The sequence below is a fragment of the Triturus cristatus genome, chromosome 7, assembly GCF_964204655.1.
Source record: "Triturus cristatus chromosome 7, aTriCri1.1, whole genome shotgun sequence".
In the NCBI taxonomy this organism is placed as follows: Eukaryota; Metazoa; Chordata; class Amphibia; order Caudata; family Salamandridae; genus Triturus; species Triturus cristatus.
The window spans coordinates 994,665,011-994,680,681 of NC_140590.1; positions in this window are offsets into that span (position 1 = coordinate 994,665,011).

The window sequence follows — 15,671 nt, forward strand, 5'->3', positions numbered from 1 at the left end:
GACCCTCACCCACCCCTGTTATGTGCGCCTCCCATCCACTTCACGCCCCCTTTGGAATGTCAATGGACTCATGCACTATATCAAACAGAAAAAGGTGCTCTCTTATCTTCAGACAAAAAAGGCTGATGTGACTCTGTTACAGGAGACTCACGTAGATGCCCTGGAATCTGACAAGCTGCACTGCGACGGGTGGTCAAGGTGATACATAGTAGCATAGCAGCAGCGCTGTCCACTGAAGGAGGGACACCTAGCAGTGCAGAGTCGCAACCCTTATCTGAAAATCGTTGCCTGTCATCATTACAAAACCTTGGTACAATCAGGGTGGCAGGTGCACATTTGGCAAATTCTGGCCAGGGGATAGCTCTCATTGTGTGGGATCAATATATGCACTGACTGGGGAGAAACGCCCCTTCCTCCTCCACTTGAATCTTTTGCTCGTAGAGATCGAGGCATTACAATATGTTATCAGAGGAGATTGGAACCTCGTCCGAGACATGGTCCTGGACAGAACAGGCCCCCTAGACAAAGGCAATGATGTGGACAGAGCCCTGTTGGATGATGTGACCTTGGACCATGGCCTGGTAGACCACTGGTGTCTTAGCCACCCATCGATAAAGAGTACACTTCAGTTTCCTCAGTCCATGACATGCTTTCCAGATTAGACTACTTCCTCATCTCTCAGAAAAACATGGCACTGGTCGGCCAGTCTTGGATCCTGGAATTGGCTCTGTCTGACCACTCCCGAGTTCTACTATCCCTAGAAATGGACTTGGCCTCCCCGGGCCGCAAACTGTGGTGCATGAATATACAACGGTATTACACCCCTCAGGACAAATCCCAACTGAAAGCTCATGTCTCCCCGTAAATGTCGGACAACAGGAACTCAGTGGACTCTCGCAGAGTACTATGGGCTGCTGTAAAGGTGACCATTAGGGGCCAGCATATGAGAGATGCTGCTGTATCCAATAAACAAGTGATCCTCTGTCAGGCAGAGCTGGAGGGGAAAATAGCTTCCCTTAACCACCTCTACTCCACTCATCCCACGTTACCCAATCGCTGGTGCCTGGAACAGGCCCATAAGGCCCTTAACAGCCTCTTCACCTCCAAATCTGAATATGCGCTTAAATGCCTGAAAGGTCATCATTACGAACAGGGGGAGAAGGCAGGTTGCCTGCTAGCGGCCCAACTGAGGCAACGGGAGGCTGCCATGGCCATTCCTGCCATATACTTGGCAAGCAGGGAGGATCTCACTTACCCCCAGGACATCGTTAACGAGTTTGCCTCGTTCTACGTCACATTACATGCCCCAGGGGAGTCGGCGGCACGGGCTGCGTGGCCGCCTTTTTGAGACAAGGGTAGGGAGCTTCTGGTGGGGGAGATCAGCAAAGAGGAGATAGCACTTGCTATTTCCAAGCTACCCTACCACAAGGCTCAGGTGAAGACGGCTTCCCTGCGGAGTTCTACAGATGGTCCAGGGAGGAGGTGGTCGAAACCCTGCAAGCCACCTTCCGAGAAGCAGAGCAGACAGCCTCCTTGGGATCCCTCTCCAACAAGGCAGTGAACGTGGTTCTACCCAAACCTGGGAGATACCCTCTAATGTGTTGTTGTTACAGGCCCATCTCTCTACTAAATTGTGACATTAAAAACCCAGTCAGCATCCTGGCAACACGCCTTGGCAAAGTCCTTCCATCCCTGATTCATCACACACAGGTTAGCTTTGTGCTGGGCCGCTCCTCCAGGAACCATCTCCGTACCCTGGCCCACACCCTATCAGTAGCCCAGTTCCTCCTAGTTAATGTAATGGCCCTCTCCCTACACACCAAAAAGGTGTTCAACAGCATCAAGTTCCCATTACCTCTTTGCCACCATGGAACAATTCAGCCTGAGAGACCAATTCATTGGCAAGGTGTGGATGCTGTACGAATGTTTAACAGCTCAGGTTAATTGAGGAGGGTTTCTTTCAGGTCCTTTCTCAATCTGGAGGGGCACCCACCAAGGATGACCTCTCTTCCTCTCTTGTTCCTCCTGGCCATGGATCCCCAGGCCTCTGCTATTTGTCATTCGCCCCAAATTGCAGGTGTCCCCCTCACAGACGGCTTATGCAAAATCTATCTATAAGCGGATGATGTCCTGCTCACTCTCACAGATCTCAATCGCTTTCTGCAGGCCCTACTGGAAATCATCAATGGCTTTGCGGCCCTGTCCAGCTATAGGGTAAACTGGGACAAGAGTGAGGCCCTTTCACTCTCAACAGGCACCATGAAGGCAGCCATCCATGGCTACCCCTTTCGTTGGAAGCCCTCATGTCTCAAATACTTGGGGATCCTGGAGCGAATGGTCACGGTTAACTTGGACACCCTGCTGGACCAGATTAAACTGGACTTCGAGAAGTGGTCCCAAATGGAGTAGGGTGCAAGCAGTGAGGATGGTCCCGCTACTGTGCTTCACTTACATGCTAGGTATGCTCCCCATATTGGTGCCTTTGTCCACACTACGCCTCATTGAGTCCCAGATTCAGTCCTTTGTGTGAGGCTACTCGAGACCCCGGCTGACTGCGTCCAAACTCATGGCATGCCGCTCAGGCAGGAGCTTGGGCCTCCAATCTATGGATCATTATGCCTTGGTTTTCCACCTCTCGCAAATGGCATATCTACTCCTGGGTATCCCAGACCCATTGCAGTGGGTCCACATGGAACGATCGCTACTCCCTGGAGGCAAGGGACTTAACCTTGTTTATCGCAACCATGCCCTCCAGCAGTGCCTCTCGCACCCTGTGCTGCATTCCACGCACAAGGCCTGACTGCGTGCTCACTGCCTATTTGTGGTTGATACACGATTGCATAATAGAGCAGCTCTGTGGCATATTGATGGTTGGACCCTATGTTGGACCCACTGGATAGCGGCGGGCATAACACCTTGGACCAAATCTTGTTCGTTGGAGACCTGAAACCTTTTGCCCATTTTAGGGAGGAGTTGTGCCTCCACTCACGGCAAGTTTGGCGTTACCTGCAACTGCAGCACTGTCTGAGATGTCCCTGGTCCTTACAATCCTCACCTCTAGTGACCTATCTAACCACGTGGGGGCACCACAGGGGAGTGATGTCAGGATTGTACGGCACATTCTAGAGTCACCTTTTTTCCCAATCTCTCTTACGCAACCTCAGTGCCGAAAAGTAAATTTGCCTACTGACCACCTTTGAGGATGAAGATTGGGCAGACATCTTTGGAGCCCAGAACAGGGGCACACAAGAAACCCATTTAAAGTTCTGTCTTTTCAAAATACTCCAAGACCGGCACTGGACACCAACAAAACTGAACAGGGCAGGACTCCTTCCCCATGCAAATTGTTGGCGGTGCACAAACACCCACTGCGATATAGCTCACATCATCTGCGAGTCTGATCTTTCTGGTCGAATAGTGGGAAAACCCTGGGTGTGTCCATGCCACTGCTCCTTCCCCTCACCCCTTCTGTCATCCTCCTCCATGACACAGAGGATTCCCCGTATCTCTCCCATTTGCAGTGCCACCTCCTCCACACGGCCCTGGTCACAGCCAAGATATGTATCCTCCGCCAGTGGATGTCACCCGCACCTCCATCCCAGGAAGACTGGATGGTGGCAGTGTTCCAAATTGCTTCGCACAAACCCGCTATTTACAATTTACAGGACCAGGCAGAGGTATTTACACAAATATGGGCTCCTTTCCTCCGGGATGACGCCTGGAAACCTACCCTGAGACCAACATCCCTGTGAACGGTGTAAACAATCCTTGCAGCATTCGTGGGTGGCCGAGTGCCCCTCTCTCGCCTCTCACCATCCCGCCCCCAGGCCCCCCTCCCCCTCCCTCCACCTTGTTCCCCACGCACCTCTTCTTCCTTCCTCAATCCCCCTCCTCTATACCCCCCTCATGGTCCCCCTCACCCTTCTTTCCTTCTTCTTCTCCTCTGTCCTTCTCCCATCCCTCCCCTGCCTTCCCTTTGTTCTCCTCTCACCTCCTCCCTAGCCTTTCCTGCCCCCTTTCTCCTCCACCATGTTCCACCTTCATTTGCCCCCATATTCCTCACCTCTTTGTCATCCCTTCCCCTTACCCATCCCTCTCCTTTCCTCTCCGCGGACATGCTGGCTCGTACGTCTGCTCCCCCCCTCAATGTGGGAAACCGACAATTTAACCAGCATCACCCACTACACCGCTTGGTGGGGATCCTCCCCTCTAGGCAGAGGGCATGGGACCCACCTGATCTCGTAATAAGGGGCTCCTCTCTCCCTTGCTGTGGACTACCCCGCCCTCCTGGCCCTGCTACCTGCATCATCCAGACACTGGAGACACAACCTTCCTCTCCCCCCCTCCTCACAGGGACTGCCTACCTGAAATTCCCATCCGTGTGCCCCTGGCCCAGCGGCCTTCAACGCCAGCCTCCTGGAGGACCGACCTGCACTGGGGTAGTGGATCTTCTTGGTTCTTCTTTCTATTTGCACCCTGACTTCTCCCCTTACCTCATCTGTATGTTCTCTTCTCTCCCCACCCCACTCCTTGGAGACCTGTACTGCATTGTTTAGTACTCATGCTCCGGCCCATTTTAGTATCTCGCAATTATCTACTAGAACCCACTCTGGTCGTATGGAACTTTTTACTTGCCCAATAGCGTGGAGGGAAAAAACACAATTATCGAAATTACTGTCCACAAATTGCCATAATCAAGGACTCGAGACTTAATCTCTTGGCTCTCTGGTTTTTATTATCAACATAAAGATTTGGAGATACAGAGTCCTCAGTACGAGGCACAACAAGTACATAGGCACTAACACAAATGCTACTCTACGAAGAATCCGCATACGGCTAAAAATAACTAAAAGCACAATCTCTAAAAGCATGAGGTAGAAAACCACCAAGCAAATGTCGATACTAGGGACACTGAACCATACCATCTCTGTCCCTACTCTGCACTAGATGACATCCCTACTTAGCAATCCCTTGAGACCCTCATCGAATAAAAGGTGTCAGAGTGAAACTTCATAAGAAGACTTCACTTAGAGAGCTGGTCTAAGTTGCCCCCTCTATCTCTTCGCCTAGCCTTCCTCTGCTCAGGGCTGCTCTGATCTGCCTCCACCCTCGGGGCGCTGTCCCTAATACAGAACCCCAAATCCCAGAACACGCCCTTTGCGCCTCCTCTTCTCCGGGGTCGTCTTTCAGTACATTTCCACAGAGCGCTGTCCAGTTCCATCGTCCATCGCTTGGCCTTGAGTCCCAGACGCCATCCGCACTAGGAGTTACGATTGGCACATTCCAATACACTCCCATGTCTGGCTTTTACTACATAAGTCAATTTGTGAACAAAGAGCTTCTCTACTAACGAGCAACTGTCCTTGCACCTGGGGTGAGATCATGCAAAGCAGACATTCTTCACATCTTTTAAGTTGCAATTTACTACAGCCTAAAACCTCTACTGGAATAAATCCTTTTTGGCCTATTGCCCTTGGCTAACATAAGAAAATACCAGGCCTTTCGCCTCAACGATATATGCGAATTCTGGCCACTACTTCGGTTACACAAGCAGGTTTCAATCACAGTACTGACATTTACGTCTTTCTTTCATGTGTGGTCAAGCTAAACAAACTACAGACACGAAGTCTAGGGTGCACATTTCTAACACCACATTACATTTCGCATAAACTAAACTCTATACATTTCACCAATACGTTTACGATGGGCTTGTACATAGCTAGCACTTCTATTAAAATCGATATAGGTTATACAATTCGTAATACATTGCACACAAGATACCTGAGTACACATTTGATTATATGCGGGTGCCGACTAACAGTGAGTATAATGCACCCCTACAATTTTCAAACTTTTAAGCGCTACATCAGTTCCCCCCTTTGATGACATCCGTCATCACACCATTACATTTCTCTTCTTTAGAACTGATTTAAACCGCGCTAGTCATAACTTTGCCATGTCGAACTCCCTCTAGTTTCTTAAGACTCTCATATTGCTGCTCCTGGAGCTTCGCCATCCTTTTCTCGTTTGCCTTAAGAGCCCTTTCAACCTTGCCTCCTTGATACCACTTCCATGCCTTCACGCATCCCCACAAACAAATCACGCAAACCACAGCAATGATAATTGGCTTCAACACTGATCCCAGAAATCCTCTTCCCAAATTCGCAAACCAGGTTCCCACCCTTCCAAAGCCTAATCCAATCTTCTCCCACACATTCTCCTCCGTCAAATCCATAATCTCCTTGTGAATAGTCGTGATGTTATCTATGTACTTCCCTATCTCCTTCGTGTTGTCTGGAATATATGTGCAGCATTCCTGAACCTTCAATAATTTGCAGACTCCGCCCTCTTTGGCTAATAACACGTCTAAAGCAAGGCGATTCTGCATAACCATATTCCGTATCGACAACATCTCTCCAGCCACCAACAACAAAGATCTCGCCGTGTTCATAGACAACTCATCAACCACAGTCGCCAACCTCCTAATCTTCACATCATTCAACACCACACCCATACTAGGTATCATTGCTCCGTATATGTCCCCAATCACTGCACCAGCGTTCGTAGCCCTACGTTTCCTAGACTGTCGCTTCGTCTCTAACAACTCCAAGTCCTCGGTGTGATAGATCTTCGGGAATATAATGGCCAAATAGCATATGCCATACCAATTCGCAGGTAGCCTGACATAAGCATTCTTCCCACATACATAATATACTGTCGGAATTACCTCTACTGGACCTACCATAAAATTCTTAGCAGAAGCTTCCACTGTGAAAGTCTGAGAACAAGTGCTATGTCCTACTGCGACCTTATCCGTATCGGATTGAGGCCGCCCAATACACAAATTCCCTCTCTGTACCTCATCTAACGCTATCGGTCCATAACTTCCCTTGGATCTGTGAGCCCTCTCCTCGTCTGTCCAATCTACTGGGCTATCTCCGGTGTGTCGTGTCTGGGTCAACCGTCTGTATCTGTCCTCTACCTGATCTATGAATTTCTTCTCTATCTCAGATAACGCACATGTCAGGTTATTCCTGTGAGCATGCGCCGTATCCAACTTCATAGTCGGTCTAAAATACTTCAGGAGTCTGTCCTCTTTCTTGCTAGAATCATATTTGTTCAAATGCTTGATTGCTGGAACTTCAGGAAGTACCGTATCAAAATTTGAAAAGAAATACTCGAACTGTCTCCTGTCATAAAATAAACTGAGTAATAAACTACAAGAAATCCCATAAGTCAATGGGAGATGATGATACTTGATACCCTCATCCACTGAAGCAGGCAACTGCATACACACATAGCAATCCTTCACATCCATCGCATCAACATACTCATACAGCAACCTTGCATACGCATTAAGCTTGAAATCACCCTTGGACAAATCCATGTGGAGTCTGCGATCATCCCTCATCTTCGATATTTCCTGTTCTCTAATGCTGACACCACTCTGCCCTGGGGTAATAGGTGTGGGTGCTCCCTGAACCTTCCCCTCTTGCCTGTGAGCCACCATGTATGAACTTATCACTACCGCAAATATGGTGACTATCACAACTCCTACCAATGTGCCTATTATCAATTTAGCCCTACGATGTGGGTTTGCAGGATCTGCCATCTTCGGAATGTACTCAGTGTCCAATACAGTCTCTGAAAGGGTAAGTCTCTTTCTCATTAGTGTCTCTTTCGTGAACTTTAGGCAAACCTCCCTAACTTTTCTTCGTTCTATAACGGAAAAATCCCTAAATTTGTTCTTCTTCCGCTCGGATCTAGGTTATCTTCTTCTCTGCTTGCAACCTTCTCAAATCAATCTAACATAAGCGCTGGTCCCAACAGCTCCAAGACTCCCTGCAATATTTTGAGCTTAAGAATGATCAGTTCTTGTGGGTCTGGCACAGTCGTGAACGTCGGGAATTCCAAATTGTCCAAGATCATACCTCGAATGACACTTAGGAATGGCGGACTCGGAATATGAATCGTCAAAATTCCTTCGATCTCCAATCCCGGAACCTTCAGCAACACTTCCACCCTCTGGAGCGGGACACTGTTGACCAATGTCATCGACCTCAACCTTCCCGTGCTCGGTAACCCTGGCATCAGTCACTTGATATGCCCACTCGGGTGAAGCGTACTTCCGACTTGGCACTCTTGTTCTCTTTGATCTTCTCACACCTTGAGGATTCTCCTCATCCCCTGATTCTTCTTCTGGTTCTTCCGAAACTGGTGCAAGGTCTGTGTCCGGAGCCAACCTCAGGTTTACCCGGTTCTGTCTTGCGGGCCAAACCCTTTCTGCTTCGGTGGCACCTCCGGTCTTCTCCCCGATACCCTGTGCACTGACTTCCTCTTCTTCGCCCGAACTCGATTCAGTACTACCCACTGCACCTCTTGCTCTTTCGCCGGTTTCTGGGTCAGTACTTCTTTCACGTTCTTCCTCAACTCGATTCAGTGCACCATCAGCCGCTTCAGCAACCCTTACAGCTTGACTGGCCCTCTCAGGAGGCTCTGTCGGCTCACTGGGATCCTTGTTCTCGAGAGGGGCTGTATCTTCCAAGGGTGCTGGAACTCTACGGGTATGAGAAGCATGCACCCAGTTCGGTAAACCTCCACACTTGACAGCGGTGTTCGTGACAAGGATCACTTGGAAAGGGCCGCGCCACCTAGCATCCAAACAACTCTTCCTCACGTGCTTTCGGACTAGGACCCAATCGCCTGGGTCCAAGTCGTGGCACCGGTCACTCGCAGCTGGAACCGTTGCTGTCTGCACCTGCTGAGACACAGAACGGACCACGTCAGCAAGGCCTTTACAATAGTCCAGGATCATATCATCAGTGATATTTATCAGAGCAGTAGCAGGTATTGCAGGCAAACGCATCGCTCTTCCCATGAGGATTTCATGGGGCGACAACCCAGTCCTTCTATCAGGCACACTTCGGAGGCTCATAAGGACCAAAGGTAATGCATCAGGCCATTTCAGAGACGTAGACGAACACACTTTCGCCATCCGAGCCTTCAGAGTTCCATTCACCTGCTCCACTATCCCTGAAGCTTCTGGTCCATAGCTACAGTGTAACTTCTGGTCTATATTCAAAGCAGCACAAAGCAACTTCATAACTTCGCTGTGGAAATGAGTTCCTCTGTCCGATTCAAAGGACGTCGGGAACCCGTACCTTGGAATGAGTTCTCTCAATAGTAGTTTTGCTACCGTGAGCGTGTCACATCTACGTGTAGGGTATGCCTCCACCCACCTGGAAAAGACACATACTATCACTAATATGTACCTCAACCCATTACACTTCGGCATTTCAACAAAATCCAACTGCATCCTATTGAAAGGTCCCCCTGACCTCCCTATGTGGCTCAACGTCACAGCAGTTCTTTTCCCTACATTCATCTGTTGACAAGTGACACACCTCTGACACACAGTTTCAGCCACTGCACGAAACTTCGGGTTGTACCAAGTCTGACGAAACACTCTCATCATGGCATCCCTACCCAGATGTACAGCACCATGTATCAACCTCGCCATGGGATTCAACAAACTTTCCGGCAACACTGCTCGTCCATCATTCGAAACCCATATATCCACATCTCCCTTCTCACATCCAGCTCGTATCCAGCTGTCACGTTCCTGATCCGAGACCCCTTCCTGAAGCTGTTTCAGTTCCTCCCATGAGTCAGCCATTGCTAACATCTGACCGTACACCACCTCCTCCCCAGTTTCCTCGACGTGGGTCTCAGTGAAGTTGCATCCCTGTTCTGCACAAAATCGGGCTACTTCATCAGCGTAGTTATTTCCCAACGAGACGAAATCACTTCCCTTTGTGTGGGCAGCACATTTAACAACAGCAATTTCATCAGGACCTTGCAATGCTTTTAACAATTTCCGAACATGATCACCATTTCTTATAGGAGAACCTGAAGACGTCATAAACCCTCTCTGGGACATAGCTGTCCGAAGTCATGAACCACACCAAACCCATACTGGCTGTCCGTGTAAATAGTTACACGGATCTTGTCGGCTGCCAAACAGGCACGGGTCAAGGCAATGAGCTCAGCCACCTGCGCGGAGTGTACTCCTTCTAAACAAGCGGCTTCAACCACACCCGTGATGGTGCATACAGCAAACGCTGCTCTCAATCGACCGACACTGTCTCTTAAACATGAACCGTCTACAAAGAAAATCTCATCTGACTCTGGGAGCGGTTCATCGACAATGTCAGGTCTCGGTTTGGTGCATAGTTCCGTAACGTCGAGACAATCATGGTCCGCACAATCTTCATTCTCATCTATAATTGGAACAGGTAACAATGTAGCAGGATTTAAAACAGCACGCCTCTTCAATGTCACATTATCGGCTGCAAGGATAACTTGCTCATAACGAGTCAGCCTATTATTCGTGAGGTGCTGTGTTTTAGTCCTAGTCATCAACAATTCAACAGAGTGTGGCACATGTACAGTAAGAGGATGACCCATCACAATGCTCTCACATCTCTCGATGCTGACACCTGTTGCCGCAACGGATCTGAGACATCCGGGCAACGCAGAAGCTACTGGATCTAAAGTAGCTGAGAAATAAGCAACTGGTCTACGGACACCTCCATGATTCTGGGTTAACACTGCTAATGCGCAACCTTCTCTTTCGCAGCAGAATAATGCAAATGCCTTGTTGTAATCCGGCATTCCCAACGCAGGAGCGCTACATAAGGCTTCTCTCAGCCTCAGAAATGATTTCAAACAGTCGTCGTCCCATGGTACCGGATCACTTACATCCTTTCGCGTCAGCCGCTGTAAAGGCTTTGCTTCAAAGGAAAAGTTTGGGATCCACTGGCGGCAATAGCCCACCATTCCCAAAAACATTCTAACTTCCCTCTGCGTCGAGGGAACTGGCATTCTCAGAATCGCATCAATGCGATCTGGAGACACCTTCCTTTTACCCTTCTCAATTCTGTGCCCCAAATACTGTACCTCAGGTAAACAGTATTGCAGCTTGTTTGGAGACACCTTGTGACCGTTCTCTCCCAGGAAATTCAACAACGCAATGGTATCGACCCTGAAAGCGTCTTCTGTCTCTGACGCAACAAGCAGGTCGTCAATGTATTGCACCAAAACAGAGTTTTTCGGCAACACAAGACCTTCAAGATTCTTCTTTAAGAGCTGATTAAAAATTGACGGGCTCTCCGTATACCCCTGTGGGATACGACACCACGTTAATATACGATTCTCTAGCCTAAATGCAAAAAGAAATCTACTCTCTTCGTGTAGGGGAATCGAAAAGAATGCCTGACACAAGTCAATCACTGTGAACCATCCAGCTTCGCATGGGATCTGGAACAGTATCACAGATGGATTCGGTACCACTGGACAACATGGAACAACTATGTCATTTATTTTCCGCAAGTCTTGCACTATCCTGAACTTCCCACTTGGTTTCTGCAATCCCATAATGGGTGAATTACATGGACTGCCCATGATCTCCACCAGTATTCCCTGCCTAATCATAGACTCGATCACAGGTTTAATCCCTGCAACTGTTTCAGGCGATAGTTTATACTGAGGTGTTCTCGGGAATTCTGCATTCGGTTTCACCTGTATTTTCACTGGTTCCACTCCCCTGACTAAACCGATCTCCTCTCCGCTTAGATCCCACACATCGGTCGCTACAGACTCCCTCAAATCCTGTGGAAGCTCCTCCACTGTCAAAGCCGGGTACATTTCCACGCACACCCGCTGATTTACAACCTTAAAGGTCGCATCATCATCCCTTGTCTGTACCTCTACTCCTTTCGGGGTACAGTAGATTGTGCAATTGAGCTTACACAATAAGTCTCTTCCCAACAAACAAACAGGACTAGAATCGCACACCACGAACTGATGTCGATCCCTAAAGTTTCCTATCCTGACTGGAATCGGTTCCGTTAAGGGGCTCACTAGCCTCTTGTTCGCAACTCCAACCACTTGTATGCATTCCCCCGAAAGGGCTACCCCCGGAATTACTGCTGACCTTATAGTTGACCTGGTAGCCCCCGTATCTACCAAAAAGGTAGTCGGGCGTCCATCGAGTTCTGCTTCCACAAAGGGTCCTCTCTGATCTACCTCTAGAATAGCCCTAAGGAGGCAATCATCATCCTGACCTAAACTTAGCTGCGCTAGCAAATCTGCATCCTTCTCCTCTCCTACTTCGAACATGGGCATCTGCAAATAAGTCCGAGCTCCCTGCTGTATGTTCTGCATCCGGGGTGGCTGGGGAACCTGCACCTGCGAGACGCCGGTCCCCCCTTGCATCATTCTCGGTACAGTCACCGTCTGTACCTGCTCCGCCCCAGGGACCTGACCCATTCCTCCCTCCATCTGCGGCTGATTATAGGGGTTCAAGGGACACTCGCGCCTCCAATGTCCCACCTGGTGACACTGGTGACAAGCTGTCGTCTTCTTCAAGATTGCTACATCTATGCCTGTCCTAGGGTCAACGGGCCTCGGCCTTCCCTGACCCTGCGCGTTCTGATTCCCTGTCTGATAGTTTCCCTGTCTCCGCCCCACCTGACCCCCATTCGGCGGTCCCTGAGCAGCTTGCATCTGAATGAGCAATAGGTTATCCTTCATCTTCTTGTGTTTGGACTCAATCTCATCCGTGCAGTACCTAGCATACCGCAAGATCTCGTCTACAGGCTTATTCTGCCAACAGATCAAATGCTGCTGTATCATAAGACTGACCTCGGGCTTCAAACCCAGCACGAACTTAGACACAAACTGTCCCATGTCCTTCGTTTCCAGCTCATCTAAACCACTGTACTGCTTAAAAGCCTTCAAAAGTCTCTCATAAAATTCATGTACTGTCTCCTTTGGCTCCTGCACTGTCCTGTCTATCTTCACCCAATCGATGTCTTGGGGTGAAACCTTCGATTTCAACCAGGTAATTACCTTATCGTACAGCCTCATTACCACGGGCGACGGACCATTTGTAACTATGTTCCTATCAGGCTCATAGTCCGGCCAATCAACAGCAATTTTACATGCGTTCCACAGATCTCCCGGAACCACGATATCGAATAAGGTGTTCAGGTCTATCCACAACACCTTCGAAATCTTAACGAAACGCTCAACTTGCTTGTACCACTCTGCAGGCTTCTCCCTGAGCCTGGGAAAATCATTCGTAAATGATGCCAAATCCCCCCTGCTCCATGGTACATGCACATATCCTCCATTCGCCACTTCTCTCAAGGGAAGGATCTTTACCTCCTGCAAATCTCCTTCAGAGCTCCCTCCTTTCGCTCCTCTAGAATTCTTTTTCCTAGCCCATTTCTCTTGCCATTTGTCAAGCATCAGCCATATTCTCATATCTACAATCAGTTCCCTAGTATGTGACCTTAGACCAACCACTCTTTTCTCTTCCAGTTCCCGCTCGGTACAATGCATCCTATGGCTCCCTTGCAATGCTCTAGTCTTGGATAGATCCACCCCATATTCTCTAGCCAAACCCGCCAGTTTCTCATGTGCCGCTCGTGCTTTCCGAGTCACATCTTTTGCTACAAAAAGCAATTCATCCGGAGTATATGCCACTACTCTCTCAAGAGGTAGATTCCCATATATTATTTCATCCGCCTCTGCTTTAAGTCTTACTACATCTATCATTCCTGCCTTCAAGGCCCCTTTCAACACCTGACAACTTGCTCCACGTCCCTCATCATACTCGCATTCCGGTTCCTGCTCTCTCCTTTCTTCTGGTGATTCTATGGGAGCAGAATGGCTCGTAAAGGCAACTGGGGTTGTCCCCGCTCGGCCCATATTCCAGCTCATTTGCTTCTTTGGCGGTACCCATGACCCTGAATCTGATCTTGACTCCATCAGAGTCCTCGGCCTCACCGGTCTCTCGTCCTCTTCGCCCCTAGATGTGTCCGACACCGCTGCTAATGGTGTACTCCATTGTACAGGGCTTGGAGGTCGGGCCGTTGCCCCTTCCAACTCACTTTCCCCGCTTTCTCTCCTCGTTCTTTCTGCCACTCGTTCTGACCTCTCTCTTTCCTCTGATTCCGGACTGTATATCGACACAATCGGTCCAATGGTGACCGGTACCCTCAAGGCATCCGGTAACCTCATCTCTCTTCCAATCCTTCCACTGGTCTCCGACTGACCCTGTGAACTCGCTGTTTCAAACGAAACCAACCCTTCCACTCGGGTCTCAGGCTGGATTGTTACCCTCCTAGAGTCTCCCCTCTCACCCCACCTATCATCCTCTTCATCTGGATTATAAGGGGGTGGTCTCTCGTCTAGCAATCTTTGCAATACCCCATCATCAGAATCACTATCTTCCTCTTTCTGTGCTTTCCCAGGCCTTATCCCAGTCTCCTCCATTAGCGCGGGATACAGTTTCGCTTCCTCAATTGTCTGCACTCTCCATCTTTTCTCCGCTGCGTCCCACTTGGCATCCTGAAATGCCCTAATCGACTTCCTCATTCTCTCCTGACTTCTTCCCTTTTCCTTATCATGCGCTGCTCTAATCCACGCATGTAATGCTTCAAACTGTGCTGGTCTTGGCAAGGGTTTTAAGGACCCCATCACCGTCTTCAGTTGGTACAGCACCGCTAATCTAAATGAGCCGTACCTCGGGTAAGCTAATTCCCCTTCACCTTGTGTAACCTTGTGCCAATTCTCGATCCAAACTATAGTATGTAACCCCACATTCTGTGCCATGTAATGTGCCGGGGTATCCTCGGGAGGGGCTTCTTCTCCCCCACGAACAACCACATGCTTATCGCCTCTACACAACTCTCGCAAAGCCCTAAGGCACTTCATAATGAGCAAATTCGATCTCGCGCTCTATTTACTTCTTGTTCCCGAATCCTCCAATAACAGCGCGACTCACACCAACCGGCCTATCACAGCGCGACACCCTCTGACGTCACCTTCCTTCGCTCGCAGCAGTTCCCTTCTCCAAACTCGTTTCACGCTTACTCACGTCCCATTCAATCACTGAAATAACCAATTAAGTTACTTCTCTGGCTGTCCGTCCACAGCCTCTGACTGTTCGTCCACAGTCTTTCGACCTTGTTGACCTCAATTGGCGCCCGTCTGCCCCCGTCCGGCCAGACAGATCGCCTCTGATAGGTTACTAACACTCCGATCTGCACACCACAACCCACGACCAGCGTTAAGTTGCCATACACACACGCATTCACTCCCCCTATCTCGGTCCAGGTGATCGATGGTACCTCACGATCTCCTTTGGGTGGTCAACAAAATCTATCTCAGGTGTCTTCTACACCACAATTCCCGGGCTGCGCGCGCTCACAGCCTGATCTCACAATCACACGACATACACAACAACTCCGCAAGACATCACACAACAAATCAACACCGCAATCTACAACATCTCATTTTCATACTCACTCCTGGAACTGCTGCTTTCGGCCGTGCTGCTACTCGCCGTCGATGCTCATCTGCTGCCGTCTGCTGCTCGCCATCTGATGATTCAGCATCACTTATCGTCTCTTGGGCCTCAAGGGTCACTTATCCTTATCTAATCTTCCCTCGCTATCAGTAAGAAACCATCCTCGTTTGCTACCAACTGCTCCGGCCCATTTTAGTATCTCGCAATTATCTACTAGAACCCACTCTGGTCGTATGGAACTTTTTACTTGCCCAATAGCGTGGAGGGAAAAACACAATTATCGAAATTACTG